Consider the following 27,303-nt stretch of genomic DNA (forward strand, 5'->3'; position numbering starts at 1 on the left):
ACTATTTCATCACAATGCTAAAGTATATATACAGTCAACCTAGTCAACTAACTGAATTGGGAAATGACAGCTAAGCTACAGCTGGACCCCACTTACTAACTTCTACCACTAACCAGCTGATTACAAGAGATCAACTAATTGATTATTACAAAAGCTAACTAATCATTACAATTGTAACTAATATAAAAAATACACTGAATAGAATAAATGTAAAGTTTAAATACACATCTTAAGAAATAACAAACTAGCTTTAAGCAGTCAGACTGAGTCCTTCTATGACTCCTATCAGCAACTTCCTGTGGGGGCTAAAGGTCCTTTCTTTCTGGACAAGAGCCAATTGCCTTGGATACGACTCAAATATGACAAGGCAAATTTTTTTGTTAGTTAGCTGTATAGGTAGATTTTCACGAGGGTTGGAATCTCAATGTTAGCTTCACCTTCCCTCTTTTTGCGAAGGATAATAATTTTATCCTAGTGTTGTAATCGGAGGTAAGGCCAAGCCCACCTTCTTGTATTTGCCTCTTGATATATAACACCCCAGTGCACCTGAGAATCTTATAAAAAAATAAAAATAAACTATCACTCGTTCAAAGATTTGGAACGACCACTTTCATAGTATGCATCTTCCATTTATACGTTCCTAGTACAGATAAATCATGAGATAGACACTAAAATAAAATCTTTAATGGCTTAATAGTCAAGAATTCACATCTGTGGTACATGAATTTGCAGCATCCTATTTTCTCTGTCATTTCTTTCTCAAAGATATGACACCGTTGAAGAACTTAGTTTTTTCAACCAACAAATGGCAAGCCACATGGTAGGCATATCCCTCAAACAAATAGTCAACAATGGACTCTCCAGATCGGAAATGGCTAACAAGCATTTGTTCTGTAACAACTCCAAAGGTTCTTGCTAAATGTTTACCACTGCTATAGGCATCAAAATAGATGTCATCGTCGTTGTGCCGATCATCTCAGTTCACTTGGAAAAACTCTACGGTATCAACACCAAATGAATCTTCCATTTGAATAATCTTTTCAACTTCATCCTTGTGTGGTGCATAAGAAGGATAATTAAAGGAGTCTAGTTCTGCCTGTTCAATAAGTCCCTGCAGCCATGTCAAGAAAATTTCAACATAGACTTAACAAAGGACTTAATTTATATACACTTTTACACTATCAAGTGTTGATACCCAATTTTGTCCCGCCTCTCCCCCGAAATACCTATTTCCGCTTCTAATATTTTGGCAAATTAAAATATATATTTATATTTTTACTATAATTATTAGCCTCTTATCAATACCGACGTTTCACTATTCTATTACATTTAATAATTATGATTATTATTATTATTATTATTATTATTATTATTATTATTATTATTATTATTATTATTATTATTCTTATTATTATTATTTTGTTATACGTATCATTATAATTCGCATTTTTATCATTTCAGCATTTTACCAGCTTATGCGCACGTATCTTATCTATCTTCGCATAATTTAAATGATAGCGTTTATTTACTGTGGACTTTCGAAATATTATTGCACGGCTATTACGACCTCGTATAATTTTATTTTTTATCTGAGCACTAATAATTACATATTTTATATTTTAGCACACTTAGTATATAATTAAAATGGGTCTTTTGTTTAAATTTAGAAGCCAAACTATTTCTTTCACTCAGCCCATATTTTTAATTCATCTGGCCCAAGTCAAAGCCCGATCAACAACATTATTTTCGGACTAGCCCATTATCACTTAAAATAAAATCTAGCCCATTCATTTAATACCCAGTCCAAAAGAAAATTGACCCAGCCCACAAAATTACCGGATCCGACCCATCCATTCCAAAATAAGGGAAACCCTAAGGGTTTCCCTTTCATTTTTCTTTCTCCGCCGCACACCCCATTCCCGCTCCCTTTCTCTTTCCTCCTCCTTTCTCTCTCTTTCTCTCCCTCTCTTCTCTCCCACGCCCATACCTCTGCCGCCCCATCTTCTCCTGTCCCTCCACGCCACTGTCGCCTCCACCTCCTCCTGTTCCCCGCTCCTCTCTCTCTTCTTGTCAAACGAAAACTCTAAAAATTTCCCTATAAATACTGACCTTTTGATCCATTGAGAGGAGGTTTTTTTTTAGTCAGAAATTCCCCAAGAAACTGAGGTTTTATTCGAATTGCGAGAAACCCCCATAGGCAATACTAGTTCTTAGCAGCATCGTCTGATATTGAGTCGAAATGTACACCATTTTTTGTTCTTTTTTACCCTCGGCATCGGTTGGATTCGAGGGTATATAAATTCGGGATTCGTAGCGTTTCAAAGTAGATTTGAAGTGTTCGAGGTTATATCGAAACTCGCGCCTCACTTCGCTGCACCTGAAGAAGGTAATTTCCCCTTTCCCTTTCCCTTTCCCTTTTACTTTCTGTTTTATCTGTGTTTTTCTTAGTCGCTATGTAGGTTTGAAACAGGCTGATTTAGTTAGATTAGTTTGGTTAAATGGATAGTCTGTTTGTATGTTGATATTAATTCGGACTTAATTAGTTTGTATGATGGTTTAATTATCGAGTTTGGCTCTGTTTGTGTAATTACATGTATTAGGTGTGATAACTTGGCTTTAATTGATTCAAATGTGTGAGTTAATCATGCTAGTTGGTTTAAGTTGCGTATTGTTATACAAATCTGGTTAATTAGTCAGTAGGATATTCGAACTTGTTTAAGGGTTGTTGTTAGGTCAGGCATGATTAGTAGTCGAATCTGTGGCTGATTTCTGTTTTGCTTCTGATTATATTAACGAAGGACACCTCTATAAGTTTGTTCAATGTGGTTTAATAATGGCATAGTAATAGGGAGGGTCGAAATTGCAATATAGAGAAAGCATATCCAGTTTGTATTATGATAAGAATGATGGTTTGTGGTAAAGATGATTGAATCTAGTTTGTTGTTACCTTGATGAAGGGTAAATCTAGCCTGGTTTGTTTAACATCTTGAGACAGATATTGTGATCATAGCATGATACCTTTTGCTTGATTTATATGAAAAAATCTGGTGTATACGGCTCCCATGCTCATGATGAGAATACTTTGTATGTTGCTTGCTTATTCTGGACTCAAATGGGCAGAAAAATCTAGTTGAGGAGGTTTAGCTTGAAACTGATGAACATGATGATGAGATTTTTTCTTGTATATTCTGTCTATTCATGTTTAAAATGGCTCATGGTTGGGTATTGACCTGTTTGTCTGAGGGGTTGTCATTGTTTTTAACAAATTAAGAGTTTTGAAAGTTTTAAGTGTTTGCATAGCCTTAGTAAGCATAAAAGGGAAAGTTATGTGTGTTTGGCTGTGAACATGGAATGTGGAAAGTTTAAATGCAAGGCTAACAAAATCTGAACCAAAGTAGTAAAATGTGAGATGAGTATGATTCTTCTTTGTTCCCCGATGTCCGGTTTAGGTTTCCTCTCCTTTCATCTTTGGTTTCAGTTCTGTTCCATGAGAAAAAAATGATTAATATGCTCAGATTGGTTCATAGGCTGCATATTTATTCAACTCGTTTAGCATGGTCCTTTGGTGATTAGTAGCAGTCCAATATGGTTGTACACTCAGGTTCAGTTGAGGTTTAGATAAATATGCACGAATTTAACTCTCGAACTATAGTGTTCAATGCTATTGTCAACCTAACCTGAGCTAAGAATAAATTTACCTAATCACTGGCATTCCTATAAGCTCTGTTTGAAGTGAAAACTGTCCTAAGAGGCACTCATTAGAAGCTTTTTAGTCCACAGCCTGTTTGAATTTGATCCATGCCTAGCTTGGTCAATCTGCTGTAGTGTTTTCCCACTTTGAAATGTTCCCTCTATGTCTTACTGTATGGGAAAACTCCACTCAGCTCTGCATTGATGCTTTGAGTTGGTTGTCAATCTAATTTGGCTTTGCTCGTCCTTAGCAGTTGCATACTCCTCCCTTTTGTCTTGCCTATAGCTGCTGTTTACTGTTTTTGCCCTTTCAAAGGAGTATGTGTTTGACTTTATTACCGTTTGTGTCACTAAGGTCTTTTTATGATGTGAATTTCACATGTATGTACTTGTGCTTTGTCTCCTGCTCATGCCCATAACTGCTTTTGGAATTGTTTCCGAACTCATCTGCTTTTGTACAGTGACTGACTCCATGACTTGTCTCGGCTATTTCCTTTCTATTGAATGTGATAATTGACCCTGATGCATTCCTACTGTCACACTCAGTTTATTGCTTGTATTGTGCTTTATCCAGAGTTGATTATTCTCCTATACTAGATATGTCATCATGTATCATTGAATAAATTTTCATAATCTCTTCCCTTCATACATGATGTTCTCTTTCATCTTGGCTGCTGCATACCCATGCTACCCTATGCTACTGTTTCCTGTTATTTTTTCTGCATAACACTCCTGCCTCTTTGTGACTTGTTTTCTTATGTGTTTCTATTCCTCTCCTCCACCTTCTGTTTTTCTTCTCCTACTTGGGATTTTCATAATACATATGAGGAAGTCTTATAATTGCCTAAAAATTGTTCAATGACTGTTGTTCCCTATATTCACGATCGCAAAGAAGGCCTTGTGTTCTGCCTATTGGCCTCTGAAAACGAATGAACTGAAGCATTGGTTTAGGAGACATCATGTATATATTAGGATATACACATGAGAGTATACCTGGTATATACATGAACTATTTACATTATACATGTTTAGTCTTATTTATTGGTTATGTACTAATCCTTTTCTTTCCATTTTTTTATGCATGACCATCGCGTACGAGTCCGAGGGACTCGTCATCTTCCGCATTAGGTGTTGGGCCAAAGCCCAACGAAACGTTATTCTTTCTCGTTCAGCCCAATCCGCAGCAAAGAAAACAGAAAGACATAAATTTTTCTGGGCCATAGCCCAGTAGACAGGGATAGTGACAGCAGCTGCAGTAGTCTAAAATGACTGGGCCAAAGCCCAATTATGGCCTGGTCGCAGCAGCCCCCAAAAATGGGCTGAGCCCCATTAAATTATATCTACTCCATTATTTTATTTATTTTGTGCATCTAATTTGTATTATGCAACTAACCCTTTACTTTGTTTTATTTTCTTAACTTAGACGAATCTTAATGAGTTAGTAGTTTTAGTTTTAGTAATGGGTAGTCAATCTAAGGAAAACTAATAATTAGTTCCGTAAGTTTCATTTTCTTCTTTCATATTGAAGTTATTTGTAGCATTTATAATATTTACTTTTAGGATAATTGATTTTCAATAGCATGAAATTCATATTTTTGAGTCAAAGGAATCATATTTTATTATCTTGGGAATTTTAAAACGTCACTAACACGCAAATAGGAACTAAAGAATATTTTGTAGACATCTTTTAAGGTTTCATCCAAATTATGCATATTTTAGTCAAATGTAGTTAACGAAACATAATCTTGTTTATACTTCTAAAACACAAATTCAATTAATACATCATCGTTTAGTTTGTTTCAAATATTTATTAAAACACTGTGCAAACCCGCGTTTTCTTCTACTTATATACAAATTATCATATTTTGAAAATCTTGTTTTGAATAGCATTATTCTACCCCCCCCCCCCCCCCCCCCCCCCACCCCTATTCAAAGCATTAGCAGCATTTATAACTTTATTTCAAATAGCACTCTAAAATCTCCTTTTATGCAAATTATTAGTTTCATTCAAAGTTTTAATAGCATTTATAAGTCTCATTTTTAAAGGCATCTCCTTTATGCAAATTACTATATTTTTCCTACAAGTTAGTTCAAATAGCATTATTATATTTTCTTTGGAACCTTAGTAATATGTACAAGCTATTTTCTTAAAATTTAAACACTACATTTAACCTTAATTAACTAACCTAAGTTTGATCGGATAACCGTAAGTTAACGGATTCTAAAGGATGCCTAACCCCTTCCCTTTAGGATAATATAGAACCCTTACCTAGAATCATACTGGTTAAGGAGACTGTTAACGGAGGTTTAGTTAGCTTTACCTTAGTTAATAATTAGGTGCCCTAATTCACCTTAAAATCAATTAGGTGGCGACTCCTTAAAATAAAAACAAAATAAGAATATCCAATATGTTGTACTCCGCTTCAACCCGGTTAAAATGGGGTATAACAGCTTGGCGACTCCACTGGGGACTTTAGGTTCTTAACCATCACAACTTAGGTTAATAATTAATTTGTTGGATGTTTGGTTGTTTTTCTTTATTTTTGCTTTTATTGTTGCTTTATTTGTTTCTCTTATGTTCTTTTAAGTGATTGTTTTATTATGTGAAATCTTCTATGTAATAATATGTTACTGCTTTCTTTAACTGGCATTCCGTTCATACTTTCTCCACTTTTGGAAAACTCACACATATTCACACACTTAAAGCGGTTTCGCGGTTCGCGGCCGTGCACTACTAAATTACCCTTTAGTTGGATCGATCTTGTGGATTTAGTCGATCGGCGGTGCAGTCGACGGCCACAGACTTTCCACCCCCAAGTTGTCCGCTTGGGGGAACCTTGCGTCTTAGGAAGCCAACTCCTAGTCAGCTTAAGATAGAGCTAAACCAAAACCCTTTTTAAGGACATGCACGAACCTAGGAGGCTTAATACCCAAGGTGTATTAAGTCCATTAGTCAGCCTTGTCCAAATGTCCGAGTGGGTCTATGACCCCAAGCGACGGTCATCATGTTATGTGTATTGATTTGAAGGATAAACATGTATGTTATATGGACCGTGTGCTATTTAGGTAGAACTAACCATTTGTGAACGCAGGTAGCCATGAGTCAACACAACATTTACCCGAGGTTTAGCATGGTTTTGAGCGTTCCTCCTCAACTAAAAGCATGGTGGATCGAATTGGGTGACTACGGACAACGGGTAGTACGTGGAGCGTTGGGGCATTTACCGTCTTTGATGGATATCCAACCGTGTAGAGACATCATCGAGGCAGCAACTGTGTTTTGGGACGAGAAAAGGATCGTGTTTAGGTTTGGCAGTAATGAAATGGCTCCATTGTTAGAAGAAATAGGGGTTATGTAGAAAATGCTGCTTTGTTACGTAAGAAGAAGAAATGGCAAAATCGTGGCATGATTATTCCAAAAGAGCCTTCACCAAAAGAATTTGTTGACAGTTTCGGATTTAGGAAGGGTAAAGGCGTAGAATGCTTACAAGGGTCTACAATACCGTTTGATTACCTGTATCATAGATTTGGCTATCAACGAAGTTTCACCCATCATCAAGATGAATTCTTCTCGCATGACTCTTGGGAGCAAAAACGATGCTTTGCCTTCGCAGTATGTTTTTAGGCACTATGGTATTCCCTAAAGGAACAACAAGAGATATTCACACCCGACTCATTACTGTAACTGAGGCTCTATTTAGTGGCGTTGACGGGAAATACTACACAGTGGTCCCTATGGTCGTGGCAGATATCTACCGAGCATTAGGACGTTGCAAGCGCGGCTACAAGCATTTTGAGGGATGCAACTTGCTTTTACATATTTGGTTGATGGAACATCTTCAAAGGGTTGACAGAAGTCTAGCGCTTCGGAAGCCGACGGGTGAAAATCACATTCTGGGACATGTTTCGGGCGCAATTTTGACTAATAGAACATTCGAAAAGCCAAATTGTGTAGAAGGGTGGGTAGGACTTCTCAGCCATTTGAATGATGATTCAATTCAATGGATGTTCAGTTGGTTTCCATCCGAGGGTTTGGTGTTTCGTACGAAGATCGTGCCATTTTTAGTTTTGATGGGACTTCGGGGCTTGCAACCTTACGCCCCATTGAGAACTTTAAGGCAATCTAGAAGAAAACAAAACATACCTTTAGTGGCAGACATGGATCATTATCGAGCCGACTACAAGGAAGGAAGAATTCCTTTTGCAAAAGAAGTTATCAACATGTGGAAATCGAGGGAAACTATGAAAGCAGATTCAATTGAGCCAAATAGATACCAAGCTGGATGCGAGGATAACTATCTGGAGTGGCTCAAGAGCAACGAAGGGCCTTCCTCATTTTAATTAGCTTGTGAAAGTCAAGTAGTCATTGTAATAATTTCTTTTACATTGGGATTTTAAAATTCTAAACATTGTATGGGGCCTTCAATTAATAGCACATTGGGATGACATATAATTGCATGTTTTATCTTTCAAATCCGTGTTAGGCCTACCTCTGGCACAAAAGAGGTCCTTTACATAATAGGTCGCGCTGTATTTTCTTTTATTATGTGATTTGCTTGCTATGCAATATGTGTTTTGTTTGCTATGCAATATGTGTTTCTTTTAACGTTGTTTGCTCAATGTTCACATTATTTTAAACAGCAATCATTCGCACCATACTAACACAGTTTTCTTCATTTTTGAAGGTTTTATTTTACTTTTATTAGTCCCCCAACGGTTGATTCGCGTTGAGCGCAAGCTGGCAGACCATCCATACTTTACAAGATCAAAAACCCGAACATCTAACGACATGAATGATTCAGGAGCATCCGAACAAACTGGCCTGGGACTCGTCACTCTTCCAAGAGACGAACCCGAGGCTTCAGGAGGAGGAAATGACGAACTCATCGCCCAGTTGTTGCAGCAAATGGCCAATATGCAAAGTGAAATTGAGCGACTGCGAAATCTCACCAACCTGTCCATCACCCTAAACACTCCTCACCCTGAACAAAGAACAAACACAACAATCCCACCATCCTTTTCGCCTGTAGATTCGCCCGCTCCTCAGCCCTCTCCCTCAAACCCTCCGCTTTACACAGTCCATCCAAATACTACCAATCCCCAACAAACTAGCCAGCAACAAACCATCTTACAACAATCGAATCCACAACAAGCCATTCCACCCCCGATCCACTCGCAACAAACCATCCCGCAACAAACCACCCCGCAACAAATCAACATACAACAAACCACCCCGCAACCAAATGACCCGCAACAAGCCAACCCCCAGCAAATTAACTTCCAACAAACCAATTCGCAACCTTTCACTACTCCCTACATTCCTCAACCTGCCGTTACCCAAACTAGCCCACATACCCAAAACTACCAAGCAGCTCACCATATACCATTGACACACATCACTAGCCATAACACGCAGTATGTGCCACCGGTATATGTCGCAGAGGCTCAGCCTTTCACTACCCAGTTGCAGGCCTTGCAACATCCGGAGGTTGACCCTTATGAAGAGTTGGAAAGGGAAGTCAGGGCAAGAGCGGACGAAAATATAGCGAAAGAGCTTCGCAGTCTGAGAGAAGCAGTTAGAAATATCCAAACCAACAAAGGATGTGAAGGACTGGAGTACGAGGATCTATGTATTCATCCTGACATCGAGTTGCCCGCTGGATATAAAGTACCAAAATTTGATATGTTTGACGGAAAGGGAAATCCTCGGGCTCACTTGAGGTCATACTGCGATAAGCTTGTCGGGGTGGGAAAAGATCAGGCCATTCGGATGAAACTATTTATAAGGAGTTTGACAGGAGAGGCACTTGATTAGTACATGTACCAAGACCCGCAGAAATGGCACAGTTGGGGAGAAATGGCCCAAAAATTCATAGACAGGTTTAGGTTCAACACCGAGACTGTCCCGGACCGATTTTACTTGATGAAGCTGGAAAGAAAATCAACAGAAACTTTTCGAGAGTACGCTATGCACTGGAGAGCAGAAGCCGCGAAAGTCCAGCCCCCAATGGCAGAGAATGAGATGACAATGCTTTTTGTACAATCTTTAAAAGATCCCACATACTATGAGAGAATGTTAAGCGTCATCGGACAAAAGTTTTCCGAAGTCATCAGAATGGGAGATTTCATTGAAGAAGGAATCAAAACAGGAAGAGTTACAAATCTTGCGGCCTTGCAGGCCACAAGTAAGGCAATTCAAGCAGATTCAGCTAAGAAGAAGAGGGACGGAGTGTCCCCGGTCATGGCCATCCAAGAACGAAGACCGAACCATATGTTAACTCACCAATACCCTTCATCCCAGCCTTCATACTACAGTCAATACACCCAAGCCCCTCAGCCTTATTACCAACCTCCACCCATTCCCCTTCCTGTTTACCATACCCAACCAGCATATCACTCTCTTCGAGCACTTGCCCATCAAAGCCCATCACAATACTAGCCAACATACTCACCACAACCCCAATACCAATCACCAAACCGTCCAAAAAACGCACCCAGACCGCGCCCAAATGTCGAAAGAAAGCCAGTCAAGAGTTACACACTGTTAGCCGAACCCTTAGCCCAACTGTATGAAAGGCTGAGAACTGTAGGGATACTCCAACCGATTCAGGGAAGAGTTCCTAATACCCTTCCTGGATGGTATGACGGGACTAAACATTGTGCGTATCACTCAGGAGTTACTGGACATGATACCGGAAATTTCCTTGCTCTCAAGGACAAAATCGAACCATTGATCAAGGAAGGGGTCATACAGCTTAAAGAAGCTCCCCCAAATATAAACAACAATACGCTGCCCAATCATGTCGATGCGAATGTGCATATGATTACCATCGACGAAGATTGCAATTTGGAAGAGACTATTGTGCCGGTTAAAAAAAGAGGAGAAGGTTGAATCATCAGCTTTTGTTGCTCCAATAATCACGGTTCAAATGAGGGCCCCATTTGAGGTGCTCACTCCAAGGCCTAGGATCACAACCTTAGTTGCTCCAGCACCTCCTCGCAACACCAATGCAGTTCCCTGGAATTATCAGTCCGATGAAAGGGACACAGCAAAGGGAAGATTGGTGGTGGAAACTGTTGCGGCCGGAATGACTAGATCTGGGCGGTGCTATGCTCCCGAAGAGGTAGCACGAGGGGCACCAAGCAAGGAAAATGGCCAAAAGAAGGTTGTAACTGAGGCTGAGATTGAAGAATTCTGGAGAAAGATGCCAACCAAAGAATATTCTGTTGTAGAACAATTGAAGAAAACGCCAGCTCAGATTTCTTTATTGGCATTGTTGATGAGTTCTGAAGCTCATAGGAACGCTTTAGAGAAAGTACTGAATGAAGCCTATGTTCCGCCTGAGACTTCCAGCGAGAAACTTTCAGCTATGATGGGGGAAATTCTTGAAGCCCACAAGGTTTCTTTTCATAATGACGAATTGCCACCTGAAGGTTTGGGGCATAACAAGGCACTAAACATCACCATCAGATGCAGGGACAAATTCATTTCCAAGGTGTTGATTGATGGAGGTTCGGCTGTGAATATATGTCCTGTCACTACTCTACGAGCCTTAGGGATTGATGTCGGGAAACTTTGCGACAGTCAGGTGAGAGTCAAAGGTTTTGACGGAGCCCAAAGAGGTGTTGTGGGAGAGATTGACTTAGCTTTGGAAATTGGGCCTGTGGAGTTCATGGTGGAATTCCAAGTAATGGATATATCTGCTAGTTACAATCTGCTGATAGGAAGGCCATGGATCCACATGGCTGGCGCGGTTCCCTCTACCTTGCATCAAAGTCTGAAGTTTGTTTGGAATCATCAAGAAGTGGTGATCCATGGAGAAGGCAACAATTCAATCTATCGTGAGAGCTCTGTTCCTGTTATCGAAAGTGTAGTAAAGCTAGATGGATCCGTTTTCCATATCAAAGAAACTATGTGTGCTGCTCAAGAAGAAAGGGTAAAATTGCCACAGGTGCTTGTGATGGTGGTGTGGGAGATGTTGAAGAATGGCTTCCGGCCCGGTCGAGGCCTCGGGTTGAACTTGGATGGAATTGTGGAACCGATTCAGTTACCCGGGCAGAAGGATACTTTTGGTCTCGGATATGAGCCCACTCCTGAAGAGATTGCATTGGCTAGTCTCAAAAGAAGAAGTGACATTCCCTTGCCAAAGCCTGTTCGTCTCCTGAATCATTCATTTCTCAAAGCACCGCCCAAGCATCAGAGGAAGAACCTTAAGACAGCCTCTTGGAAAGTTTTAAGAGTTTATTCATTACCGAGGAGGAAGCTGAATGCAACGTGGTTTCGGATGAATGCTCTGAAGGACCGACTATCTGGGATGCTGAGCCTGGATGCGTTTTGAACAATTGGACTTGTACCCCGCCCCCGGTTCTCCGGGAGTCTTGGTAGACAATTTGTTATTAAATATGTGATGAAACGACACGATTCAAAACTGAGGCCTGAGTCGTGCTTATGTTTTTGTTGTTTGCCTCCAAACTTTTGAAAGCTCAAATGCAAAATTCAAGCTATGCTTTTATTTATATTTCCGTCTTTGTTTAATTAATTTTTCTTTTTTATTTTTTTCAGCAATCAAATTAATAAATCTGCCGATACTGTGAATGTGATGCATAATGAAACAAGCGAGCCTATAGTAAATGCCGAGCAAGACTCTGAAGAATATGAAGAGGATATGCAACCTGAAAGGTTAACTAAGGATTTTGAATATTTTGAGAATAAGCCAAAATCAAATTTGGATGAAACAGAAACTATAAATTTGGGAAATTCAAAAATCGTGATGGAAATAAGAATCAGCGTCCATTTTACTCCGTCACAAAGGGAAGAATTGATCAACCTTTTGAGAGAATATATAGATGTGTTCGCTTGGTCTTACGATGATATGCCAGGTTTAAGCACTTACATTATTTCGCATAAGTTGTCTATCGATCCATCTTGTCCTCCGGTAAAACAAAAGAAGAGAAACATTAAATCGGATTTGAGTTTAAAAATCAAGGAAGAGATCTCCAAGCAATTTGATGCAAAGGTCATTCGAGCTACAATGAACCCCACTTGGCTAGCCAATGTCGTGCCCGTGCCAAAGAAGGATGGCAAAGTCAGAGTATGCGTAGATTATCGGGATCTCAACAAGGCTAGTCCGAAAGACGACTTTCCCCTCCCGAATATCCACATGCTCATTGACAATTGTGCGAAGCATGAGTTGCAGTCCTTCGTTGATTGCTACGCAGGATATCACCAAATTCTAATGGATGAAGAAGATGCTGAGAAAATAGCATTCGTCATACCTTGGGGAGTGTACTATTATCGGGTGATGCCTTTTGGGCTCAAGAACGCAGGCGCTACCTATATGAGAGCCATGACCACTATTTTTCATGATATGATCCATAAAGAGATCGAAGTCTACATGGATGATATCATCATCAAGTCACGGAAAAGTTCAGATCACCTGACGGAATTGAAAAAGTTCTTCGACAGGTTGAGACGATACAATCTGAAGTTAAACCCCGCAAAATGTGCATTCGGTGTTCCTGCAGGGAAGTTTTTGGGTTTTATCGTGAGCAGGAGGGGTATAGAGTTGGACCCTTCGAAGATAAAGGCTATTCAAGAATTACCTGCCCCAAAGAGTCGAAAGGACGTGATGAGTTTCCTCGGTCGCCTCAACTACATTAGTCGGTTAATAGCACAATCGACGGTGATATGCGAGCCAATAATTAGGTTATTGAGGAAGGATGCTGCTACCAAATGGACTGAAGATTGCCAAAAAGCTTTTGATAGAATCAAAGAGTATTTGTCTAGTCCGCCTGTTTTGGTGCCTCCAGAAGCTGGAAGACCTTTGTTATTATATTTGTCCGTATCGGAGAATGCGTTTGGATGTGTGTTAGGACAACATGATGAAACAAGGAAGAAAGAGCAAGCAATATACTATTTGAGCAAAAAGTTCACGCCTTACGAGGCGCGATATACTTTATTGGAACGCACCTGTTGTGCCTTGACTTGGGTTGCACAAAAGTTGAGGTATTATTTGTCTGCATATACTACTTATCTCATCTCAAGGATGGATCCACTCAAGTATATCTTCCAGAAGCCTATGCCTACTGGGAAGCTAGCTAAATGGCAAATGTTGCTAAGTGAGTTTGATATTGTATATGTTACTCAAAAGGCTGTCAAAGGGCAGGCGATAGCCGATCATCTTGCAGAAAATCCCGTGGATGAGGAATACATGCCCCTTAAAACTTATTTCCCTGATGAGGAAGTGTTGTTTATCGGGGAAGATATCGCAGAAGAGCATCCAGGGTGGAGAATGTTCTTCGATGGGGCAGCAAACTCCAAAGGAGTCGGCGTTGGAGCAGTCTTAATTTCAGAGTCAGGCCAACATTATCCAATATCAGCAAAGCTCAGGTTTCCGTGCACCAACAATATGGCAGAATATGAAGCTTGTATTCTCGGGCTCAGAATGGCCGTTGATATGAATGTACAAGAACTTTTGGTTATAGGTGATTCTGACTTATTGGTTCATCAAGTGCAAGGCGAATGGACCACTAAAAATGCGAAGATACTTCCGTACCTGCATTGCGTGAAAGATCTGTGTAAAAAATTTATCAAGGTGGAATTCAAACATGTTCCAAGGGCCCAAAACGAACTTGCTAATGCTTTGGCGACCTTGTCCTCCATGATTCAGCACCCGGACAAGAATTACATAGATCCTATTAAGGTGAATGTGCATGATCAGCAAGATTATTATTTTTATGTGGATGAAGAACCTGATGGAGAACCTTGGTACTATGACATTAAGAAGTATCTTAAGGCAGGAGACTATCCAGAAGGCATAACCAGTGTTCAGAAGAAAACACTTCGGAGATTAGCAAACCACTTTTTCCTAAGTGGAGAAATCCTGTATAGGAGGACTCCAGATTTAGGACTGCTAAGGTGTGTTGATGCTAAAGAAGCGGCCAAGTTGATTGAAGAAGTGCATGGCGGTACATGTGGGCCTCATATGAATGGTTTTACTTTGGCCAAGAAAATTCTTCGAGCAGGCTATTTCTGGATGACTATGGAATCAGATTGCATCCGTTTTGCGCAAAAATGTCATCGATGCCAGATTCATGGCGATTTGATTCGAGTCCCGCCAAATGAATTAAATGTGACGAGTTCTCCGTGGCCCTTCGTAGCTTAGGGCATGGATGTCATTGGTCCTATCGAGCCAGCCGCATCAAATGGGCACAGGTTCATTTTGGTAGCCGTTGACTACTTCACAAAGTAGGTGGAAGCATCTTCGCATAAGTCAGTGACAAAGAAAGTAGTGGCTGATTTTGTTCGCAACAACATTATTTGTCGATTCGGAATCCCGGAGTCGATTATAACAGATAATGGAGCTAATCTTAACAGTGATCTGATGCGGGAGAATTGCGAAACATTTAAGATTACTCATCGCAATTCCACTCCTTATCGACCTCAGATGAATGAAGCAGTTGAAGCAGCCAACAAAAACATCAAGAGAATATTGAGGAAGATGATTGATAATTACAGGCATTGGCATGAAAAATTTCCATTAGCCCTTCTCGGTTATCGCACCACTGTGAAGACTTCAACTGGGGCAACGCCTTATCTTTTGGTCTATGGGACAGAGGCGGTGTTACCTGCCGAGGTAGAGATACCATCTTTGAGAATTATCCAAGAAGCTGAGTTAAGTGATGCTAAGTGGATACAGAATCGATACGAACAATTGATGCTCATTGATAAAAAGAGAATGACTGCAGTTTGGACAACTTTATCAGAACAGAATGGCCAAAGCTTTCAACAAGAAGGTCAGGCCGAGACAATTCAAACCGGGGCAATTGGTACTGAAGCGCATATTCCCATGCCAAGATGAAGCTAAGGGAAAATTTGCACCTAACTGGCAAGGACCTTACATGGTTCATCGAGTATTGATGGGAGGAGCATTAATTCTAGCGGAAATGGATGGCGAAGTTTGGCCGAAAGCTATCAACGCAGACGCCGTCAAAAGATATTACGTCTAGAGCTTTCATTTCTTTTGTATGTAATGTTTGCAATGCCTTTCTATGTAATGAAGCAACGTTCCCTCGGCAGGGTACGTAAGAAGCCTATATCGGGTTTGGTCTTTTGAGATAAAATTTTCAGAATTCCATCTGCTTGTAATATGAACTACGCCTGACCTGATTCCCACGGTGGGATACGTAGGCGGCCCGCATAGGCCTCGGTCACATTATTATAAAGCCTCAATTTTATTTCTGCTTGTAATTTGAACTACGCTTGACCTGATTCCCTTAGTGGGATACGTAGGCAGCCTATATAGGCTCGGTCTCGTCATTTTAAAAGTTACACATCGTCCTATGCCAGAAAGTGGGACAAAATTTTAAGGGCATCATCGCAAGCGATATCGAGAGACGTTAAGAGTCGTGGTCAGCAGACATAAGAAAACTTCGAAGAAGAGGCATTCGCTTTGTTTCACAATGTGTCACAGTTCCAAGTTCAGCAGAAATTATTTATCACTATACACATATTTTACTATGTCTATTTTATTTTGAAATAATATGATTTTAATCAGATTGTTTATTAGTCAGCCAAGACTTAAGAATGAGCGGAGGTTACAAGTCCAGACAAAGTTGGAGGCATGAAGCGCCAAGAGCCAAATTTTCAAAGTCAACGCGAATCAACCCCCTCCCAAAACTTACAAAATTTTCTTTGGATGCAGATTTCCAAGTTGCGGAAGCTAAAACATGTACAGCCTAGCAAGGATGGCACGTCGAACGGTTTGAGCTTTCTTATAATAATTATGCCTTTCAAGTATCAATAACTTTCGACAGCCGCAATAAACTAATGCTTGAGCCTTGCAAATGACTTTTCAAATGTATCGACGCACCAATATTTTCTATTGCTTTCGAATGCATTGTAGTATTACTTTTAAATCCCTGCGTATGCTCACAGCCGCATTGCACCGCACTTGCATTGCTTTATTATTTTCAAATGCCCCTGTGTATGCTCGCAGCCGCATTGCACCGCACTTGCATTGCTTTATTATTTTCGAATGCCCCTGCGTATGCTCGCAGCCGCATTGCACCGCACTTGCATTTCTTTATTATTTTCGAATGCCCCTACGTATGCTCGCGGCCGCATTGCACTGCACCTGCATTGCTTTATTATTTTCAAATGCCTCTGCGTATGCTCGCGGCCGCATTGCACCGCACTTGCATTGCTTTATTATTTTCGAATGCCCCTGCGTATGCTCGCGGCCGCATTACACTGCACCTGCATTGCTTTATTATTTTCAAATGCCCCTGCGTATGCTCGCGGCCGCATTGCACTGCACCTGCATTGCTTTATTATTTACAAATGCCCCTGCGTATGCTCGCAGATGCATTGCACCGCACCTGCATTGCTTTATTATTTTCAAATGCCCCTACGTATGCTCGCAGATGCATTGCACCGCACCTGCATTGCTTTATTATTTTCAAATGCCCCTGCGTATGCTCGCAGTCGCATTGCACTGCACCTGCATTGCTTTATTATTTTCAAATGCCCCTGCATATGCTCGCAGCCGCATTGCACTGCATCTGCATTGCTTTATTATTTTCAAATGCCCATGCGTATGCTCGCAGCCGCATTGCACTGCACCCGCATTGCTTTATCATTTTCAAATGCTCTGCGTATGCCCACAGATGCATTGCACCGCACCCGCATTGCTCTATTATTTTCAAATGCCCTGCGTATGCCCGCAGGCGCATCGCACCGCACCTATCATTTTAATCACTGCAGTTTTTTTAGGGGTTTATTTTGCATTCTCTTTATTTCGATATCTATTTTTACTGACTATTTTTATCTAGATTAAAGTTTCGCAGGAGCTTTAACGCAACGTGAAACTATTTCTTCGGCAGTGAACTGGGGCAATGCATCGGGAAGGAAAGCAGACTCCTGACAAGGGTCAAAGATCTACCTCGAACACTCGCCTCCAACTCTAAATATCCCGCTCGCATTCCAGCACACTCAATTTTCAGAGTTCTATCATAATACCCAGTGTCATCATAATTCGACACTGGGACAATATTTTGCAAAGATTCGCACTAATCGGGATTTTCCAGTCATAGGTGTCGTGGTCATCCCAGAACTACACACGACCTGATTCTCGTGCAGCCCGAGATATGTAAGCGACTCCGAGACCAGAGTTTGGCCGTAATTTTCTTTACCCTTAGTCCTCCATAATCCTTTAGCCGGGAAAAAATGGGCTATTGAGTCAACGTCTTTGCCCGAAAATTCTTTCATCATTACCGGGCAAAGAGGGACAAGTTGTTGACACCCAATTTTGTCCCGCCTCTCCTCCGAAATACCTATTTCCGCTTCTAATATTTTGGCAAATTAAAATATATATTTATATTTTTACTATAATTATTAGGCTCTTATCAATACTGACGTTTCACTATTCTATTACAGTTACCATTTGTGATTATTATTATTATTATTATTATTATTATTATTATTATTATTATTTTGTTATAAGTATCATTATAATTCGCATTTTTATCATTTCAGCATTTTACCAGCTTATGCGCACGTATCTTATCTATCTTCGCATAATTTAAATGATAGCGTTTATTTACTGTGGACTTTCGAAATATTATTGCACGGCTATTACGACCTCGTATAATTTTATTTTTTACCTGAGCACTAATAATTACATATTTTATATTTTAGCACACTTAGTATATAATTAAAATGGGTCTTTTATTTAAATTTAGAAGCCAAACTATTTCTTTCACTCAGCCCATATTTTTAATTCATCTGGCCCCAAGTCAAAGCCCGATCAACAACATTATTTTCGGACTAGCCCATTATCACTTAAAATAAAATCTAGCCCATTCATTTAATACCCAGTCCAAAAGAAAATTGACCCAGCCCACAAAATTACCGGATCCGACCCATCCATTCCAAAATAAGGGAAACCCTTAGGGTTTCCCTTTCATTTTTCTTTCTCCGCCGCACACCCCATTCCCACTCCCTTTCTCTTTCCTCCTCCTTTCTCTCTCTTTCTCTCCCTCTCTTCTCTCCCACGCCCATACCTCTGCCGCCCCATCTTCTCCTGTCCCCCCACGCCACTGTCGCCTCCACCTCCTCCTGTTCCCCGCTCCTCTCTCTCTTCTTGTTAAACGAAAACCCTAAAAATTTCCCTATAAATACTGACCTTTTGATCCATTGAGAGGAGGTTTTTTTTGAGTTAGAAATTCCCCAAGAAACTGAGGTTTTTTTCGAATTGCGAGAAACCCCCATAGGCAATACTAGTTCTTAGCAGTATCGTCTGATATTGAGTCGAAATCTACACCATTTTTTGTTCTGTTTTACCCTCGGCATCAGTTGGATTCGAGGGTATATAAATTCGGGATTCGTAGCGTTTCACGGTAGATTTGAAGTGTTCGAGGTTATATCGAAACCCGCGCCTCACTTCGCTGCACCCGAAGAAGGTAATTTCCCCTTTCCCTTTCCCTTTTACTTTCTGTTTTATCTGTGTTTTTCTTACTCGCTATGTAGGTTTGAAATAGGCTGATTTAGTTAGATTAGTTTGGTTAAATGGATAGTCTGTTTGTATGTTGATATTAATTCGGACTTAATTAGTTTGTATGATGGTTTAATTATCGAGTTTGGCTCTGTTTGTGTAATTACATGTATTAGGTGTGATAACTTGGCTTTAATTGATTCAAATGTGTGAGTTAATCATGCTAGTTGGTTTAAGTTGCGTATTGTTATACAAATCTGGTTAATTAGTCAGTAGGATATTCGAACTTGTTTAAGGGTTGTTGTTAGGTCAGGCATGATTAGTAGTCGAATCTGTGGCTGATTTCTGTTTTGCTTCTGATTATATTAACGAAGAGCACCTCTATAAGTTTGTTCAATGTGGTTTAATAATGGCATAGTAATAGGGAGGGTCGAAATTGCAATATAGAGAAAGCATATCCAGTTTGTATTATGATAAGAATGATGGTTTGTGGTAAAGATGATTGAATCTAGTTTGTTGTTACCTTGATGAAGGGTAAATCTAGCCTGGTTTGTTTAACCTCTTGAGACAGATATTGTGATCATAGCATGATACCTTTTGCTTGACTTATATGAAAAATCTGGTGTATACGGCTCCCATGCTCATGATGAGAATACTTTGTATGCTGTTTGCTTATTCTGGACTCAAATGGGCAGAAAAATCTAGTTGAGGAGGTTTAGCTTGAAACTGATGAACATGATGATGAGATTTTTTCTTGTATATTCTGTCTATTCATGTTTAAAATGGCTCATGGTTGGGTATTGACCTGTTTGTCTGAGGGGCTGTCATTGTTTTTAACAAATTAAGAGTTTTGAAAGTTTTAAGTGTTTGCATAGCCTTAGTAAGCATAAAAGGGAAAGTTATGTGTGTTTGGCTGTGAAAATGGAATGTGGAAAGTTTAAATGCAAGGCTAACAAAATCTGAACCAAAGTAGTAAAATGTGAGATGAGTATGATTCTTCTTTGTTCCCCGATGTCCGGTTTAGGTTTCCTCTCCTTTCATCTTTGGTTTCAGTTCTGTTCCATGAGAAAAAAATGATTAATATGCTCAGATTGGTTCATAGGCTGCATATTTATTCAACTCGTTTAGCATGGTCCTTTGGTGATTAGTAGCAGTCCAATATGGTTGTACACTCAGGTTCAGTTGAGGTTTAGATAAATATGCACGAATTTAACTCTCGAACTATAGTGTTCAATGCTATTGTCAACCTAACCTGAGCTAAGAATAAATTTACCTAATCACTGGCATTCCTATAAGCTCTGTTTGAAGTGAAAACTGTCCTAAGAGGCACTCATTAGAAGCTTTTTAGTCCACAGCCTGTTTGAATTTGATCCATGCCTAGCTTGGTCAATCTGCTGTAGTGTTTTCCCACTTTGAAATGTTCCCTCTATGTCTTACTGTATGGGAAAACTCCACTCAGCTCTGCATTGATGCTTTGAGTTGGTTGTCAATCTAATTTGGCTTTGCTCGTCCTTAGCAGTTGCATACTCCTCCCTTTTGTCTTGCCTATAGCTGCTGTTTACTGTTTTTGCCCTTTCAAAGGAGTATGTGTTTGACTTTATTACCGTTTGTGTCACTAAGGTCTTTTTATGATGTGAATTTCACATGTATGTACTTGTGCTTTGTCTCCTGCTCATGCCCATATCTGCTTTTGGAATTGTTTCCGAACTCATCTGCTTTTGTACAGTGACTGACTCCATGACTTGTCTCGGCTATTTCCTTTCTATTGAATGTGATAATTGACCCTGATGCATTCCTACTGTCACACTCAGTTTATTGCTTGGATTGTGCTTTATCCAGAGTTGATTATTCTCCTATACTAGATATGTCATCATGTATCATTGAATAAATTTGCATAATCTCTTCCCTTCATACATGATGTTCTCTTTCATCTTGGCTGCTGCATACCCATGCTACCCTATGTTACTGTTTCCTGTTATTTTTTCTGCATAACACTCCTGCCTCTTTGTGACTTGTTTTCTTATGTGTTTCTATTCCTCTCCTCCACCTTCTGTTTTTCTTCTCCTACTTGGGATTTTCATAATACATATGAGGAAGTCTTATAATTGCCTAAAAATTGTTCAATGACTGTTGTTCCCTATATTCACGATCGCAAAGAAGGCCTTGTGTTCTGCCTATTGGCCTCTGAAAACGAATGAACTGAAGCATTGGTTTAGGAGACATCATGTATATATTAGGATATACACATGAGAGTATACCTGGTATATACATGAACTATTTACATTATACATGTTTAGTCTTATTTATTGGTTATGTACTAATCCTTTTCTTTCCATTTTTTTATGCATGACCATCGCGTACGAGTCCGAGGGACTCGTCATCTTCCGCATTCGGTGTTGGGCCAAAGCCCAACGAAACGTTATTCCTTTCTCGTTCAGCCCAATCCGCAGCAAAGAAAACAGAAAGACATAAATTTTTCTGGGCCATAGCCCAGTAGACAGGGATAGTGACAGCAGCTGCAGTAGTCTAAAATGACTGGGCCAAAGCCCAATTGTGGCCTGGTCGCAGCAGCCCCCAAAAATGGGCTGAGCCCCATTAAATTATATCTACTCCTTTATTTTATTTATTTTGTGCATCTAATTTGTATTATGCAACTAACCCTTTACTTTGTTTTATTTTCTTAATTTAGACAAATCTTAATGAATTAGTAGTTTTAGTTTTAGCAATGGGTAGTCAATCTAAGGAAAACTAATAATTAGTTCCGTAAGTTTCATTTTCTTCTTTCATATTGAAGTTATTTGTAGCATTTATAATATTTACTTTTAGGATAATTGATTTTCAATAGCATGAAATTCATATTTTTGAGTCAAAGGAATCATATTTTATTATCTTGGGAATTTTAAAACGTCACTAACACGCAAATAGGAACTAAAGAATATTTTGTAGACATCTTTTAAGGTTTCATCCAAATTATGCATATTTTAGTCAAATGTAGTTAACGAAACATAATCTTGTTTATACTTCTAAAACGCAAATTCAATTAATACATCATCGTTTAGTTTGTTTCAAATATTTATTAAAACACTGTGCAAACCCGCATTTTCTTCTACTTATATGCAAATTATCATATTTTGAAAATCTTGTTTTGAATAGCATTATTCTACCCCCCCCCCCCCCCCCCCCCCCCCCCCCCTATTCAAAGCATTAGCAGCATTTATAACTTTATTTCAAATAACACTCTAAAATCTCCTTTTATGCAAATTATTAGTTTCATTCAAAGTTTTAATAGCATTTATAAGTCTCATTTTTAAACGCATCTCCTTTATGCAAATTACTATATTTTTCCTACAAGTTAGTTCAAATAGCATTATTATATTTTCTTTGGAACCTTAGTAATATGTACAAGCTATTTTCTTAAAATTTAAACACTACATTTAACCTTAATTAACTAACCTAAGTTTGGTCGGATAACCGTAAGTTAACGGATTCTAAAGGATGCCTAACCCCTTCCCTTTAGGATAATATAGAACCCTTACCTAGAATCATACTGGTTAAGCAGACTATTAACGGAGGTTTAGTTAGCTTTACCTTAGTTAATAATTAGGTGCCCTAATTCACCTTAAAATCAATTAGGTGGCGACTCCTTAAAATAAAAACAAAATAAGAATCTCCAATATGTTGTACTCCGCTTCAACCCGGTTAAAATGGGTTATAACATCAAGCAATTTAAATCTTCGTAGTAGATCGACCCTTCCTCGGACCCCACTCATACAGGGAGTTAAGTGCACCGGGCTGCTCCTTTTTGTTAGCAGATCATTGCCATTTTCTAAGTACCAGTTCATGACTAATATACTTTGTTAGAGTTTTTTTTTTCAAATTTGTCAGTGCAACCAAAATTCATGATTAATACAGTTTGTTACTATACCTGTAGTAACCTTCTAAATGACCTGATTCTTTATATTTTCCTTATGTACTGTCAGTATATGAAAGTTAAACTCTTTAATGATTTATTGAAAGAAAACAAGATGTTAGCAGAAGTGAAGTAGTGGACCTTTTGTACTAATTCAATGAGTGACTTTGATAGAAGATCCAGATAGGCACAGTGACTTCCATAGGGATTAGTCATGCTCCTTCCCATAAATGTTATAAGCATGTGTCCACCAGTAACTATTTCCTCGGAGCGTAATTGCAGAAACCTTCAGAAATCCTTCTCAAATTGCGCCAAGTAGGCTTCAAATACTTGGGGAGGACTTATCCTTCTTATGTATATGCTGTTGTTGTTCTCGATCTTTTCTGGAGCCTACATGTTTCATTATGTAATGGATCTCAAGCTGTGTAGTCTATCTAACAAAATATACATGGCTTGTATACAATTATTTTATAACACATGATTAGCAAGATAACTGAAGTGTTAGTATGATTCATTGATACCTGAGAGAGCCAATGAAGACTGTAAGATGAGTGAACCAAGTGCAAGCTTTTGCTAGGAAATAGCCGCTCATAAAAGGAACATGGAACGCCTTATACGAAACAATTTGCTCCATCTTTGAGACTCTGATAGAACAATGGAATCGATTTGAAAATAGTGTTGAAGTCATTATCAGGGAGATCATTAAGAAAAGCTTGAAACTCTGGCATTTTCAAGCTCTTTTCATGGCATAATCTTTGTATGATCTTCATAACATTCGACACTGTGAAAAGGGTGTTTGGCCCTGAATAGCAACCCAAGTCTGCCATATTAAAACACTTGGGAAACTCACCACTATTGAACATCTTCTTAATGGCATCCTCTAAAACAGGTTTTGCCTTTAGTATTACATTTCTCTAGAAATAAGGTAACATGAATTGTTAATTACGTAAGTTCTTACAACGACGACGACAACAACAACACCAATGACGCCTCAATTCCAAACAAGTTTAGTTGGATTAAAAAATGGAAGCAAGCTCAAACAAGTAGATCATTGATTGCTTAATTTGCAAGGGGAAAAAAATAGCTGAAGAGCAGAAAGGAGAAATAAAGAATTCAGACCTGAAGAGTGGAGCTGCTGGCATAACTGCATTCTCAATTTCCTGCTTTCATATGCAGAAGTTTTCCCCTTTATTTCTGTCACACCCCTATTTTGTATCTATTCCATTGCCTGATATATTTTAGCCGAATGATAAAATATTAATGCTCTTTTTGTCTTTGTACGTTATCCATACATATATGGTAGATATAACATATACTAATACATATGTTACTTCTCTTTTTGTAAGTTAACTTTTACCAATTATGGCATGCTTTGCTGGCTCAGCATGCTTACCAAATCAGGATCGATTATTCTAGATTTTCTGCTAATAATGGTAATGTTCAACTTGTTCACACGTGATATCATGGATCGAGCCTTGTTCTTTGCACTTTTTGGACAGAGGAGTATTATTAATATATTAATCTATCAATACCGAGACTGAAAGATTCTGATAAGATAAAGAAGTTTCTCCTCATAATTGAGTGTATTGATATATTATCCAATCATTCACTTGATCACTTCACTAGCAATGATTATTAATGAAAATCAGAGGCGAATCTAGAATTTATAGAACATGGGTTCGCCATTAAAAAAAGAAGGAAAAAATGTATTAAGTGGGGCTTGATCCTAAACCTTTAGGTAAATAACTGGGAAAATACATAAATACCCCCCAACGTATATTCGGATTAATTATGACGCACCCAACCTTTGCAGGCGACCTATTATCCCTCTGACCTTATTTTTTCTGTATTTTTGTACCCCTTTTTGGCTGACGTGGCACAATCAAAATTTGATGCCCAGTTGCACAGTGGAGAGTGTTGCACACTCTCCGCCACATTGGCGCCGCGTCAGTGCCACGCCTCCTTCTTCTTCTTCTTCTTCTTCTTCTTCTTTCTTCTTCTTCTTCTTCTTCTTCTTCTTCTTCTTCAATCAACCCATTTTCCTCCATTAACACACACATTCAATTTCATCATCAATCATAAAAAGCTTATTTTCAAGAAATCAACCAACCCATATTCTTCCTCTATTAACACAAATACATTCAACACATTTTCTTCCTCCATTAACACACCCACATTCAAGAAAATTGATAAATGGACGCCTAGTTGGATGGTCTGAATTTGAAGAGTTTGTGAATTACATTTCAATACATAAAATTATTAACTTAGTCTAATTTAGTTTTGGAATTGTCGAATTTATGTATGATAAGAAAACAATATGAAGCAAGTTGGAACAGTTTGAGTAATTGAAATTAAGTATAAGCATCAATTCAAGTCAGCCAAAAAGCAATAAATTTTGTGGAGTACTAACATTCTACTTCTGTGTTATTTATAAACACACATGGATGACTGTTTGTATGTAATCCACAGAAAATGCAATATTTACAGTGAATTCTGACGCTTTTGAAACAGGCCATCTTTTATGCTAACTGTAAGTGTGCAATATTTTATCTTAGGGAGTGCTGGGATGGAAGTTGCAAGAGAGTGTGTGTGTTAACGAAAGAAGAATATGGGTTGGTTGATTTTTTGAAAATAAGTTTTTCATGATTGATGATGAAATTGAATGTGTGTGTTAATGGAGGAAAATGGGTTGATTGAAGAAGAAGAAGAAGAAGAAGAAGAAGAAGAAGAAGACGTGGCACTGTCGTGACGCCAATGTGGCGGAACACTCTCCACTGTGCAACTGGGCATCAAATTTTGATTGTGCTAGGTCAGCCAAAAAGGGGTACAAAAATACAGAAAAAATAAGGCCAGGAGGGTAATAGGTCGCCCGCAAAAGTTGGGTGCGTCATAATTAATCCGAGTATACGTTGGGGGGGTATTTATGTATTTTCCCTAAATAACTTAACCTTCAACTAAATGCACCAGTTAACTTTTTTGTAGCATGTGTTCCAGCAGATAGTATTATACTAAATTTAAAAAATATATGCATAAAATATCTAGTTTTACACAGACACCATGTGTTCATGTGCCCCAAATTTTGCACCTAAATTCACCCTTGATGAAAACACGTATTGATTTATATGTAAAAGAGGACACTGATATCTTATCGAAAAAGAAAAAGAATCAGTCTAATATCTGTTGGTAGCAGGAAATATTTTCCATATCTCTTAGATTAGTAGTTAAATTATTTAAGCGACGGGCCGACGAGGGCGGGTCAAGCAGGATTGAAGCTTCTAAGCTAGTAAGTTTTTGAAAATGAGGTGCACATGACACCTCCGACGGATCCAACACCGGAATGAAAGAGAATAATGAAGAGATTTATATAGGACAACTCAAGTTCATATGGTATGCGCGTTTTATGGGCTTGATGTGACATAACTGTTAGGTTTTTAGGTATGTGGAATTGGATTAATAAAACTCAATCCAATTTGGACCAGGCCACTTTTGCCCAAAAATTTCTCTATATATACGATCAATTTAGGTCTTATTTACAGAACACAAGAGTGAATTCATAGCAGCCATTTAGAGAGAAAAACGTAAGAGAGAAAATAGATTTTCGTCCAGAAATTTTCTGCTACAGCAGTCCGCTTTAAATTACGTTTCCCGATTCTTTAACCGTTGGATCGTGCTGAAATTTGAACTGGGGGTTCTCAACGTCTGGTTCTTCGATTTCAAAGGTGGAGATCAGATTTTGTAGGTTGTAGCTCCAGCTTTCGAGTACAAACAGTAGCTCATTTTTGGGGGTGATTTCTCTCATTTCTTCACTAGTTTTGGTGCTATCTTTTATGTATTATTGCTCCGTACTTGGCTTTATTATTGTAGCCATTTGGAGAACATTGTTGTAACTCTTGTTGATTATAGTGGAGCTTTTGTGGGCCGGAGGTCCCGTGGATGTTTCCTCTTCACCTTGAAGGGGTTTTACCACGTAAATTTAGTGTCTCTTGCATTCAATTTATTTTTGTTTCCTTCGCTATTTTATTGTTGGTATAGTTGCTGCCCGGATTTCCATTTGTGCTAGTATTTATTGTCTTATCTTGGTTCAAATAGTGTGAAAAGTTTTGACTTGGGTATTTCTTCCGCTGTTACCTCGTTGTGCAATTTGGTTGTTGCTTGTTTTTTCCCAACAAAGTGATATCAGAGCTTGTGATTGTATCTGGTTGTGTTGAT

At 39.0% G+C, this 27,303-nt stretch overlaps 1 pseudogene; it reads right to left on the bottom strand.

Annotated features, from left to right (window-relative positions):
- Positions 1 to 748: 748 nt before the first annotated feature.
- LOC132644296 (probable methyltransferase TCM_000331) lies at positions 749 to 26,893 on the bottom strand (annotated as a pseudogene).
- Between the last annotated feature and the right edge of the window lie 410 nt (positions 26,894 to 27,303).

The sequence above is a fragment of the Lycium barbarum genome, chromosome 6 (assembly GCF_019175385.1).
Source record: "Lycium barbarum isolate Lr01 chromosome 6, ASM1917538v2, whole genome shotgun sequence".
Classification (NCBI taxonomy): Eukaryota; Viridiplantae; Streptophyta; class Magnoliopsida; order Solanales; family Solanaceae; genus Lycium; species Lycium barbarum.